Source organism: Crocodylus siamensis, chromosome 3 (genome assembly GCF_052110815.1).
Source record: "Crocodylus siamensis isolate JL-2025a chromosome 3, ASM5211081v1, whole genome shotgun sequence".
NCBI classification, from domain to species: domain Eukaryota; kingdom Metazoa; phylum Chordata; order Crocodylia; family Crocodylidae; genus Crocodylus; species Crocodylus siamensis.
The window spans coordinates 129,766,994-129,778,522 of NC_143397.1; the positions used below are offsets into that span (position 1 = coordinate 129,766,994).

The following is an 11,529-nucleotide window of genomic DNA, read 5'->3' on the forward strand; positions in this document are numbered from 1 at the left end:
TACAGGCTCATAGAGGTTAGAGATGGGAACGAACTATTTTAGAAATCTATTCCATCCCCTTCAGATTCAGAAAACGTTTCCTTAGCTGGAAATGATATCAGATATTAAACTGGCCAGTGTTAAATCTGTATCTAGATGAATTTCTCATAATTTTGCAACAGAAACTGTCACTTTAATAAACAGATTGGATTTCTAAAAATCCAAGTCAACCACAAGAGCAAGCATTTAAAAACACAGCAGAAAACCTCAAAATTAGAAACTTTATCACTAGGTAGCACATAATTAAAGTTCACATAATTAAAGTTCAGGTGCAGTCTACAGAATTGGATCGGGGTCTTGCATCCAATATCATGTTACCAGTTTTCAAAACACCACCACCACATGACAAACAAAAATCAAACAGTTTTCTTGGGACTTTAGCCTTAGTTAATTTTTTATGATTAATATTCTTGAATTAACTGTACCTAAAGGAATTCTTTATCAATAATTTCTGACATACTGTTATAAGAACTGAACAGTTAAGTGTTTAGGGTAAGAGGATTATGCTAGATGCTTCAAACTATAGATTTCAATATATCTTCCTGAAACCAGCTGTCATGTGAAAGAGAAAATAGAAAAGAAGTTATACTGTACAGTATTCTGTTCTTCAATGTGGTGTGATTTGCCCTTTAGTTAATTACTATGCCTTTTCAAAGACAAAAAAATAGAAGTCATATGAACAAATGCAGTCTTGGCAGTAAGTTTGCAAGAAACAGGAATCTCTTAGCTGATTCAGAGCTGAAAAGACAGTAGCTTCTTTGACCTTTTGAAACTTCTAACTGTTCTGCTTATCTCTGTTGATTTAAATGACTAAGCTGCTCAGATGCATAGTTCTAGAACCAAGTCTGCTGTCATTGTGCTCTTACTATCATTTTTATTGACACAGTACTATATGAGTTCAAAACTATAGAGATCCTTTTGTGGAGAAAATTATTGTGGGTTTTTATAAGTGTTTCATATGACTGGAGAATGAACAACAGCAACACTTGCAGCATGCAATTTTGTTTTCTCCTTAATGCCCTACTCTTTGTCTTCTCTTTGTTTTTCATGTTCAAGCCATTTATTTTGAGTTCTCCAACTGATATAGAGGTATGCCCTCTCCCTGATGTACCGTATTTACTCAAATGCAAAATGAGTTCCCCCCATTGGTATGGGGGGAGGGAAGAAAGGAGGAAAGACTGGGGGGAGTGTGGAAGGAAGAGGCAGAGACTAGAGGGAGGCTGTAGGGATCTGGAGTGGGGGGTGCAAGCGGTAGAGGGCAGGAAGGCTACATGGGAAAGAAGTGAGTAGGGCAAAGGGCAAGGGGGTCTGTTTTCCCTGCTATAGCAATGTCTGGGTTGGGGGGGAGAAATTCAACATAACCCTAGAATTCAAGCCAACCCTTTAATATTTATATTCTATATCTGGAAAAATATAAATATATATATATATAGTCCATATATATAATCTCAATATTGGGATGGTCTTATATTCAGGGATCATCTTATATTTGATAAAATATGGAAGTTAAATTTCCAACTAGTTATGGGGAAATTGTTAATGGTTCTGAGCTTGGTTTTGGTCTAAATAAGCTCCTCCACATCTGTCCAAAGATCCTGTATCTATAAAGTGTAGCTTTGTCCAGTGACCTCATGAAAACAGGTCCTCTCATGAAGACTTGCACTGAATTTCTGGTATCGTATGTCAGCTTGCTTGGAAACAAGAGCTATGAAGTAAAATATATTATTCCGAAAGGTTTGTTTTTGGTTTGGTTCCAGAAATGGGACAATATATGAAAGCTGGGAGGATTTTTGGGATGTTCTGAACTGGTTCACCCCTCCCTAAAAAATATACCTATCAAAGCATTGAGGTGCAACAGTAATATTTCACATGACCATTTGTTTTCCTGAAATTTGATTCTCTAAAGGGGATTTAATTCCATTTAAACTGCATTTACTTTAACTTGTAATTGCAATTTTAATTGCATTTTCCCACACCCTCCTTTTGTTCAGCCTAAAATCCATCAGCATTACACATTCCTTCAGCAGCATTTCAGCTTTCTATCATTGATAATCTACCTTGATTTTATAATAAAAAATAGCAGGACCATTGCAAGGTAAGCAGCTGCCTCTGCCACCATGCTATTCAATATATACTATAAATACTGATTTATAGATTTTGAAGAAAACGAAAGTTAAAAACCCCTTGTAAAAGAGGCCAGCAGCATCTTTTAGGGTCTCACAAACAATTCTTCTATTGTCAGCTGATCTATCAGACGCTTTTGGAGGCTATTTTGGGCTTTGGTATCGGGCATACTGTCAGGGCATTTGGTCTATCAGGCCCAGCCAGACCAAGCTCTTGAGCTTCCATACCTGCATACCTGACCATGATTCCCAGGCTAAAGTGATGCCCCAGTTCTCTGTAACTGGATCACCTGCTGAGAGCATCACTCAGCCCTATTAAGAATACCTACAGCCTCAGGATGCAGACATGGCTTGACAACAGCCTCAGTCTACTCCGGCAAGGCTTACATTCACTGTTCTCTTTGGTTCTCCTAGCTTCTGTCTCTGCTTCAGTTTTCCCTGACCTTGCTCTTGGATCTTCCCTAGAACTCAGCACCTGGCTCTCTGATTCTCCTAGCTCAGATGATAGAATCTTAAAAAAGTACAGTTTGAAGGGACCTCCAGAGGTCTAGTTCAACCCCTGACCTGAGTCAGGATCATCCATATTCATCCGTACAATCCATAATCTAAACTCTTTATATGACTACAATCCATAATCTAAATACTTCGTAAGACTGCCATCAAGCCTGACACTACTCAAGATATGACACTCTAACCTGCTACAGGTAAAGCAGGGGAACCACAGTTGCCAGTGAATTGCTTTGATCAAATGTTAATAAATGCTCAAAAGATCCCAGGTAGAGGGGCACACTTCCTACTACAGAGGAGGGCAAAAATCCCACAGTCCATGACAACTGACCAGGGGGTAAAATTTCTTCCTGACCCCAGATTTTGGCAGTTGGCCTGGCTGAGTGAAGTGGCAAGACCCCTTAGCCAGGACCCTCTGGCTTAGGTCCTGGCAGAAGCAATGGCACACTCCAGCCAAAACCCCCAGCCTTGGCAGTAGCCAATGCCCAATAGTTCTATGGGAGGCATAAAAAGACCAAGACACCCTCAGCAGAAAGAGGGGGTGGGGCAACCAGCAAAACCCAGAAGCATGAGAAATACCTATAGTAAAACATAGACATAGCTATGCCTAGATCATCCCCCACCAGTAACTGTTCAACCTCTTCCTGAACACCTCCAGTAATGGAGAATCCACAACTTCCTTAAGCAGTCTGTTCACTGCCTCACTATCCTAACAATGAAGAAGATTTTCCTGATATGCATTATAAACTTATTTCCCTGCAACTTCAAGTCATTGATGCACATCTTCCTCTCGAATCAAATAGAGCCCATTTTGCACACCCCTAAGGTGCAGCTCGTTCTTTATCTTTGCCTTTCTGATTTTGTCCTTGCAGGTTCCTGCTATTTCCTGGTATGCTTCCTTGGTGACCTGCCCATTCTTCCATTGCCTGTATGCTTTCCTTTTGTATTTGAGGCTCCTTGTGCAGCCACATGGGTCTCTTGCCATTCTTCTTTTGCTTCCATCATGTCAAGAGATTTTCTCCTTGGGCTTCTAATTCTGTACCCCTTAGAAGCTCCCAGCCCTCCTGGGCACCTTTATCCTTTAATCGATCCTCCCATGACACCATGCCTATTTTACTCCTTGAGTCAGATAAAATTCACTTTTTTGAAATCTGATGTCTTCATTTTGCTGACTTCATGCTTTCCCTGATCTCAGCTTGCACCCCAGACTACATGTCTTGGATCTCCCTCTCAGCTCTCCTGGGACCTAGTCTCATGTTCTCCACTTCGCTGATGCAGATCCTGACCTGATTCCCTGGTAACATGTACCCCCACCTAGCTGACTTCCTGGTTGCGCTTCAGGGCCTACCCACAGGCTCAGCCACCTACATCCCAGCCAAACTGTCACAGCAAGGCGTGCCTCACAGAAAAGGATGAAGGTTCTACCACCAAGGCAGATCTCTATGGGTGAGTTGCTGACAGTCTTACAGGGTTTACAAGCTTAGATCACAGCCCTGCAAGCCCAATGCACCCCACTTCTGGGCCCACCAGTGTTACCAACACACTTGGATCACCTTGAACCCTGGATTTTGCTACCTGCCAGATTCAATGGGGATCCCTTCTGCTTCTGGTGATTCATTAATCAGTATCACCTCACGTTTTGCCTCTGCCCCAAAACCTACCCTTCTGATACAGCCAGGGTGGGACTGAACCTCAGTCTGTTGAGTAACAACACTTTGGCCTCTGCTTCACCACCTCTTGAATCCACAGACCCTCCCCTGGATAAGCTCAAAGCTTTCATTTAGTCCTTAGCCAAGATCTTCGGAGACCTCCAGAGTGGGCTCTCCAGACCTTCAGACAAGGGCACTGCCCAACAGCAAGCTGTGCCATCAAGTTTAGACAGCTGGTCATTGATACTGAGTTGAACAAACCAGCCCAATACTTCCATGTCCACCAAGGGTTCTTGGGCCACATTAAGGACAAGTTGGCCCAGGTGGAGCTCCCAGCAACCTTGGATGGCCTTACTGATCTTAGCCTCCATATTGATGCTTGTCTGAGTGACAAAAAGGGTATGAAGCTGCATCTTGGCCACCTGAGCGGGCTAACATTGAAAGAGAAAACGCTACCCCCAGAGGGTGCCAGGCAGATCAACACAATGAGGAAGAGAGGAGAAGGTTCAATGTTGTGTTCAGGACCTCTGACTGCATTGTGGGGAGCCAGGGCATTTTGCCCAGACATGCCCAAGGAGGGGGATACGCACTTCTTTGGGAAGACTCCCCAGATTGGCTTCATTGGAAGGGTATGGCTCAGGCCTGCCACTGATTTGGCAGCCAGGCCACCAACCTGAATCAGGCTCTTGAGCACCATCAAGGCCCAAGACTTACCCTGCTAGTCACCCTTCCCCTACAGCACCAATCTGTATGAATGTCTCTGTTCCAGTGCTCTTAGACATAAGATCCTCTTGTAACTTCATAGACTTGACCTTTGCAGGGCACAACCAGAAATTAGTCAGGCCAAAGAGGAACTCTGAGGTAGTGGATGGATCCCCTATCCCTCACGCCCCATTACCAGCAAGTTGGCTCCACTAGGGGTATCAATAGATGACCACCTGGAGTCTCTCTCTTTCATCCTTGTCTCTTCCTTTAATTTTTCAGTTATCCTAAAAATCTCTTGGTCCATGATCCAGATGCCTATGGGGCCTAAGGAAGCACCATTTCAGCTCACCCTTTTGCTTGAGCTCTTGTTTAGAGAAGGATACTCAAATTGAGACCCAGGCTGGCAGCAGCACAAATGATACCAAGACCCTCATACTGACCATTGACAACTCCCAGCCAGCATCAGCAGGAAATACCTACCCATCAGACCCTGACCAATTGCTCCTTACTACTTGGCAGATGTATTTGATAAAAAAGGAGCAGATCAGCTTGCCTTGCATCCTCCTTATGATTACCCTACTGATCTTGTTCCAGGAGCACAGAGTCCCTTCAGATGTATTTGTTCCTTTTCTGAACCAGAGCTCAGGACTGTCAGAGTAAATATAGAACTTCCATACCGGCTTCATCAGAACTTCCATGTCCTCAGCAGGGCCTTGATATTCTTTGTGCCTCAGAAAGACAGCTCTCTTTTCCCCTGTGTTGACTACAGGGCTTTAAACAGGGTAATGGTTCATAATCATTACCCACTGCTTGTAATGAATGAATTATTCAAGAGGCTTCATTAGGACAAGATTTTCTTGAAATTAGATTTATAAGATACCAACAACCTCATCTGCATAAGGGAAAGGAATGAACAGAAGACAGCATTTAGGTTCTGCTACAGGCACTTTGAATACCTGGTCATGCTCTTTGGACTCTGCAGTGCCCTTGCTGCCTCTCAACATTTTGTGAATTATGTATTTCAAGACATACTAGACCAATTTATTATAAATTTACCTTGATGACATCATGATTTTTTCTGATGATCTGACCCAACACTGAGAACATGTGTGCCAGGTTCTGCTAAGGCTCTCAGAAAACCATTTATATTTTAAATTAGAAAAATCTGAATTTGATAAAATGTTGATTGAGTTTTAATGTTATACAATTTCCCCTGACATCCTGGTCGTGGACCTACATAAAGTAAATCACTGAATGGGCCACTCCATAGGATGTAAAGGGAGTCTAACAGGTTACTAGGCTTTGCTACTTTTTACAGACATTTTATTGAAAGATTCTCACACCTGGTTTCTTCCTCCAAACTGACCCCCCCTCCCCCACTGCAGAGCAAAATGATCTCACTCCCCCTGCCCCCAGAACCACCGGGGTCTCATTCTACTGCCCCTCCCAAGAGGTCTCCCCCCCCCAATTGCCGTTCTTAAGAGGAAGATACCATTTAAATGGTTCCAAGATGCCCGAATGACCTTCACAGACCATAGGAACCTGGAATACCTTCATATGAGTTTGAAACTGAACCAGCAACAAGTCTGCTTCTCACTTTTCTATTCCTGTTTTAATTTCATAATCAATCACCAATCAGGAACCAAGAACCAGAAGGCAAACTCCCTGTCAGGTAAGGATGAACCCTAGGCTCTAGACTCAGTGCCACCCTCCACCATTCTCCAACCAAAGAAACTTCATTCAGGGAATTAATTGGCAGAGCCACCTCTCAACCACCCAGATATCCCTCATAGTTGACCCTTTCACCAAAACACTGTGCCAGCCAGAAGAACCACCACAACCTGACTTCTGCTGGCTTGGGGGGCTTCTGTTCTTCCAACAGTGTCTCTATATTCCAGAGGGTCTGGTGCAACTAAGAATATTAAGGTTCTCCTGGTTCCCTGTGGTTGTACCAAAACCAGCTCCTTGGTTCTTCTTTTCTGGCCAGCATACTGATAGAACCTCTTCTTGTTGTGGTTAACCTCCTTTGTGAGATGCAGTAGGGCTGTGCAAAGCTTCAGTCCCTCATTCAATTTGGCAGAGATTCAGCCCCGTTCAGTGGTCAAATCTCTGAATCTGAACTGAATCAGAGGACCTTTCTCAGATGCTCTCTGACTCTCTTTGGAACCATGTGGCTCTCTGAATTTGTTTCTCATTTCTTGCATGAGATCTGAAGGCATGGAATGGAATCCAGATGCCATGGAATGGTATGGAATCTCTTCACTAATCTATGTACAATCCTCACACTAACAGACAAATGAAGTGTGTAAATCCAACATTTGAACAATACTTCAGATGTCAGACCAAGGTCACGAAAAAGACCAGGTTAAGTGATACTGACAGCCTGGCCCCACATAAACCTTGTACAACATTCTATACTATGGATTTATATTTACTGTACAGCTAATTTACAACCTGAGGATCATTTTATGAACCCCTACCTTATGCTGCTGACTATTCATATACAGAAATAGTCTACAGGACCATTCATGTAACTGGAGTAATTCCTCAGCAGTATATTTGCAGTGAATTCTCACTCTATTCCTCATTGAATTAAGAAACAAACAAATATCACAGTTACAAGTCCAGTACTGTAACTAGTGCAACATGATAGAGGCAACCACTACAGACACTGACTTGGGGGGTGGGGTGGGGAGAGGTTGAAAAAAAGGGGCTGATTCCAGTAGCCATGCATTTGCAATTGAAAACCAAAAGTCATTGCTTCCACTTTGCCCTGGACACATGGCCATGGCCCTATGCTTCTGTAGAAGTCAGTGAGATATGAAACATGATTGGCTTTGAAATAATGCCAAAAGAATTATTACATTTTATGTGCTCTAAAACATAAAGGCAAAAGTATACCAAACTTATTTACATTAAGGAGTTCTTTACAACTCAAGTAGTCTCATTTTAAAATCAAGGAAGAAGTAACTCCTCAGGATGATTTTGAGTCCAGAACCCATCACACAGTTTATATGAACAGATTAAATTAGACAAAATTTACTGCCGATCATAGCTCAATTCGTGTTCATCTTCTGATCTTCCATGAAACAGACAGAAGCATTGAAAAATTCCCATCCATCCATCCATGCCAATGTCACAAATCCACATCCTAGAGGGATTACCTCTAAGGGTGAATAAGTCTCCATGCTCATTTCATTCTCTGCCTTCTCTTTGCTGAAAGTGTCAATGTTTATGAATTTTCTACTGAAACCTAATTTAAGGTCATCAGCTCATTTCAAATGAACCACTGGAATCATGTCTTAGGAGATACTACTTTACTAAACTAAGATACATTTGAACCACCAACATAAAGTTGAATTGTTCCATGCCCAATTTATAAAAAAATGGGTTGAGGAATCTCACCCCAGCCCCTACATGCATAAGTGTATAAACACACACTGAAATCATGCAGCCCAAATCAAAATGTCAAAAACGTCAGGGTCTATGTTTCGCTCAAACTATGACTAGAAAGCCAGGGAGTGTCAGAGAGCAGAAATACTTTTTGTCATCTCCAGCTTACTAGGACAAACCCACTTCTGCCTTTCAGAGAAAGGATGTGATCACAACAACTAATACATTTATAGTGCTCTATGAATTTGTTACCTCAATACTAAATTCAGGTAGTTCAGTACATCAGAAGCAGAATGCATAAGCAATGCAAACTCTCCAACTATTATGAATATATTCAGTCTGTGTCCTGATCTCTCCAGTAGTTTCCAATCCAACACAATTACAATTTTTAGTTCTGGGTCCTAATCATCAACGCAATTAATGGATTAAATATCAGCCCCATCCATAAAGTGCCAATTCAATCGCACTCCTTTGAAACAATACAGAACAAACTTCCAAAATAAACCAGACAAATCCACATACTGAACATGTTTAGGAAAAACCTAATTCTTTCTTTCTGGTAATACTTTTCCCCACTATAACCAAGATGCATTGACCAGTTCAACCATTTTGACTTCCAACACTGCAAAATCAACAAAACCTAAAGCCAACCAAATCCCATCCTACTCAGAGCAAGATTTTCTGGAAAGCGGAGAAAACAGAAAGAGAAAATTTGTGTTCACAGATTTTCATCATGAACGTTTTTAAAAATTGAAATTATTCGATTAAGCTTTTCAAACAACTCTGGATGCCCTGAATATCCTTTTCCTGCCAAGCTGTACTTCATGATTAATATAAGATTCCCTGAAGTGATCATTTTCAAAGGCATCAATGGAAATTGACCAGTGTCACCAGCAATTAGTGGAAAATGAAAACACCTCACATTACTCAATTTAGAACACATCCAACTTGGATTAACGTCAATGGGAGTTTTTCCATTTACCTTAATAGAAGCTGAACAGGACCCCAATTCACTTTTAAATTAGAACTTATTATTCTTACACACTCATTAACCCAGGTGTAATATTTATTGGCTGGCCTTTTAGAAGTCAAGAGATAGATTTTAACTAGATCTGTCAATTAATCACAATTAATGCATGTGATCATAGAATCACAGAAGTAGGGTCGGAAGGGACCTTGTAGATCTTCAAGTCCGACCCCCAACCTGGGCAGGAGAAAAAAACTGGACTCAAATGAGTCCATCCAGGTAGGCATCAAGCCTCTTCTCAAAGATCCCCAGGGTAGGAGCCAGCACCACTTCCCTTGGAAGTTTGTTCCAACTCCTAGCCGCCCTAACTGTGAAGTAGTTCTTGCGGATGTCTAATCTAAACCTACTCTCCAATAATTTGTGTCCATTGTTCCTTGTCATGCCAGGGGGTGCTAGGGGAAACAGTGTCTCCCCCAAACCCTTCTGGTCCCCCCTGGTGAGTTTACAGACAGTCACCAGGTCACCCCTCAGCCTTCTCTTGTGAAGGCTGAACAGGTTTAGGTCCCGCAGTCTTTCATTGTAGGGTCTGCCCTGTTGTCCCTGGATCATGTGGGTGGCCCTCCTCTGGACCCTTTCAATGTTGTCCACATCCCTCCTGAAATGGAGTGCACAGAACTGGACGCAGTACTCCAGCTGTTGCTTGACCAGCATCGCATAAATGTGTTAATCATTGTTCATGTTAATTTTTTTTAATGCATTAATTGTGAGTGTGGTTTTGGAGCCCACACCCAGGCTCTGCTCTGCTGCCGTGACTGCCACCTCCAGGCCACCCTGCAGGGCAGTGGTGGCAGCACAGAGGACTTCAGGGCAACCTGGGCACAGTCTCTGGGCAGCTGCAGTGAGGGAAAGGGGCACACACAGACACAGACATGCAGCCACAGCCTGCATGTGGCCAGGAACAGCCCAGCAGCATGTGGGGCACTGCCCAGCAGTTAAATCTGTGCAGGAGAAGGGGCATGAGGGAGGGAAAGAAGGGGGTACTTTGAGGCCCCCACGGTGAGGGAGGGAGTGAGGAAGAAGCAGAAGCAGGGGCTGGGGTGAATGGGGCCCCAGAGCCAGGGCGGGTCATGGGACAGCTCATCTAGGTGTGAAGTGGGGCTCCCACTGCTGTGTACAACCCCAAGAGAGGCATAGGGGTACATGTCCCTCAGATTTGTGCATGGGGCCAAGGCAGGCTGCCACGGTGGGCTGGACTCTGTGCCACATTGCCTTTGGCCCAGGAGCCACATGTTGGCTGCACTGCATCCCCTGCCCACTCCACTTCAGGAGGCACAGCATGGCATTGCATGGATCCCAGGACAACAGCAGTGGGGCACAGAGCCCAGCCTGCAGCAGCAGCCCACCTCCACCCTGTGGAGGGCACGGGGGGGGAACATGTGCTTCCCATACTTCCCCAAGGGTGCGTGCAGGAGCCTCCTCCCACCATGCTCCTGGATGAGTGTGGGCTCTGTCTCACAAGCCACCCTGGCCCCAGGGTCTCATTCACCCCAGCCCGTGCCCCTGCCCCATTCCCTCCCTCAATGTGGGGGCCTCAATCTGCTCCTCCACCCATTCCCTACCTCATTCCCCTTCCCCTTCACAGACTTACCTGTTGGGCGGTGCCTCTGTGTGTGTGTGTGTGTGTGTGTGTGTGTGTGTGTGTGTGTGTGTGTGTGTCTGTCCCTCACTCACAAGCCAGTCCCCTCCCCCCCAGCCCCACTGCTGCCCCCTACTCCTGACTCACACAGTACCCCACATCCTGCCAGGGTATGCAGGAACCCCCCTCCCCAGACTCCAAACCCCACACACACCTACCACTCCCCACACCTTCACAAATTCCCTCCCTACACACACTCCTCAATCATACAAAGTACCTGCATAATTTTGAATAACTTTGAGTTTTTCTGCATATAATTTTGAGTTTTTAGCTGTTTAATTAAAATCGCAATAGATTGTGACTAATTTTTTTAATCACACAACTAATCACGATAACATTTTTAATCATTTGACAGCCCTAATTTTAACCATTTATAAACAGCATATTTTGTAAGGGAAATGCACAGTGAAATGTTGAAACAAGTGGAAACAGGTATCTAAAATATTTTAG

General features: G+C 43.8%; 1 protein-coding gene across 1 annotated transcript in view; it reads right to left on the reverse strand.

The window, feature by feature from the left end:
- The window catches only part of LOC149868802 (uncharacterized), a 300,950-nt gene that overhangs the window by 98,008 nt on the left and 191,413 nt on the right, over positions 1 to 11,529 (reverse strand).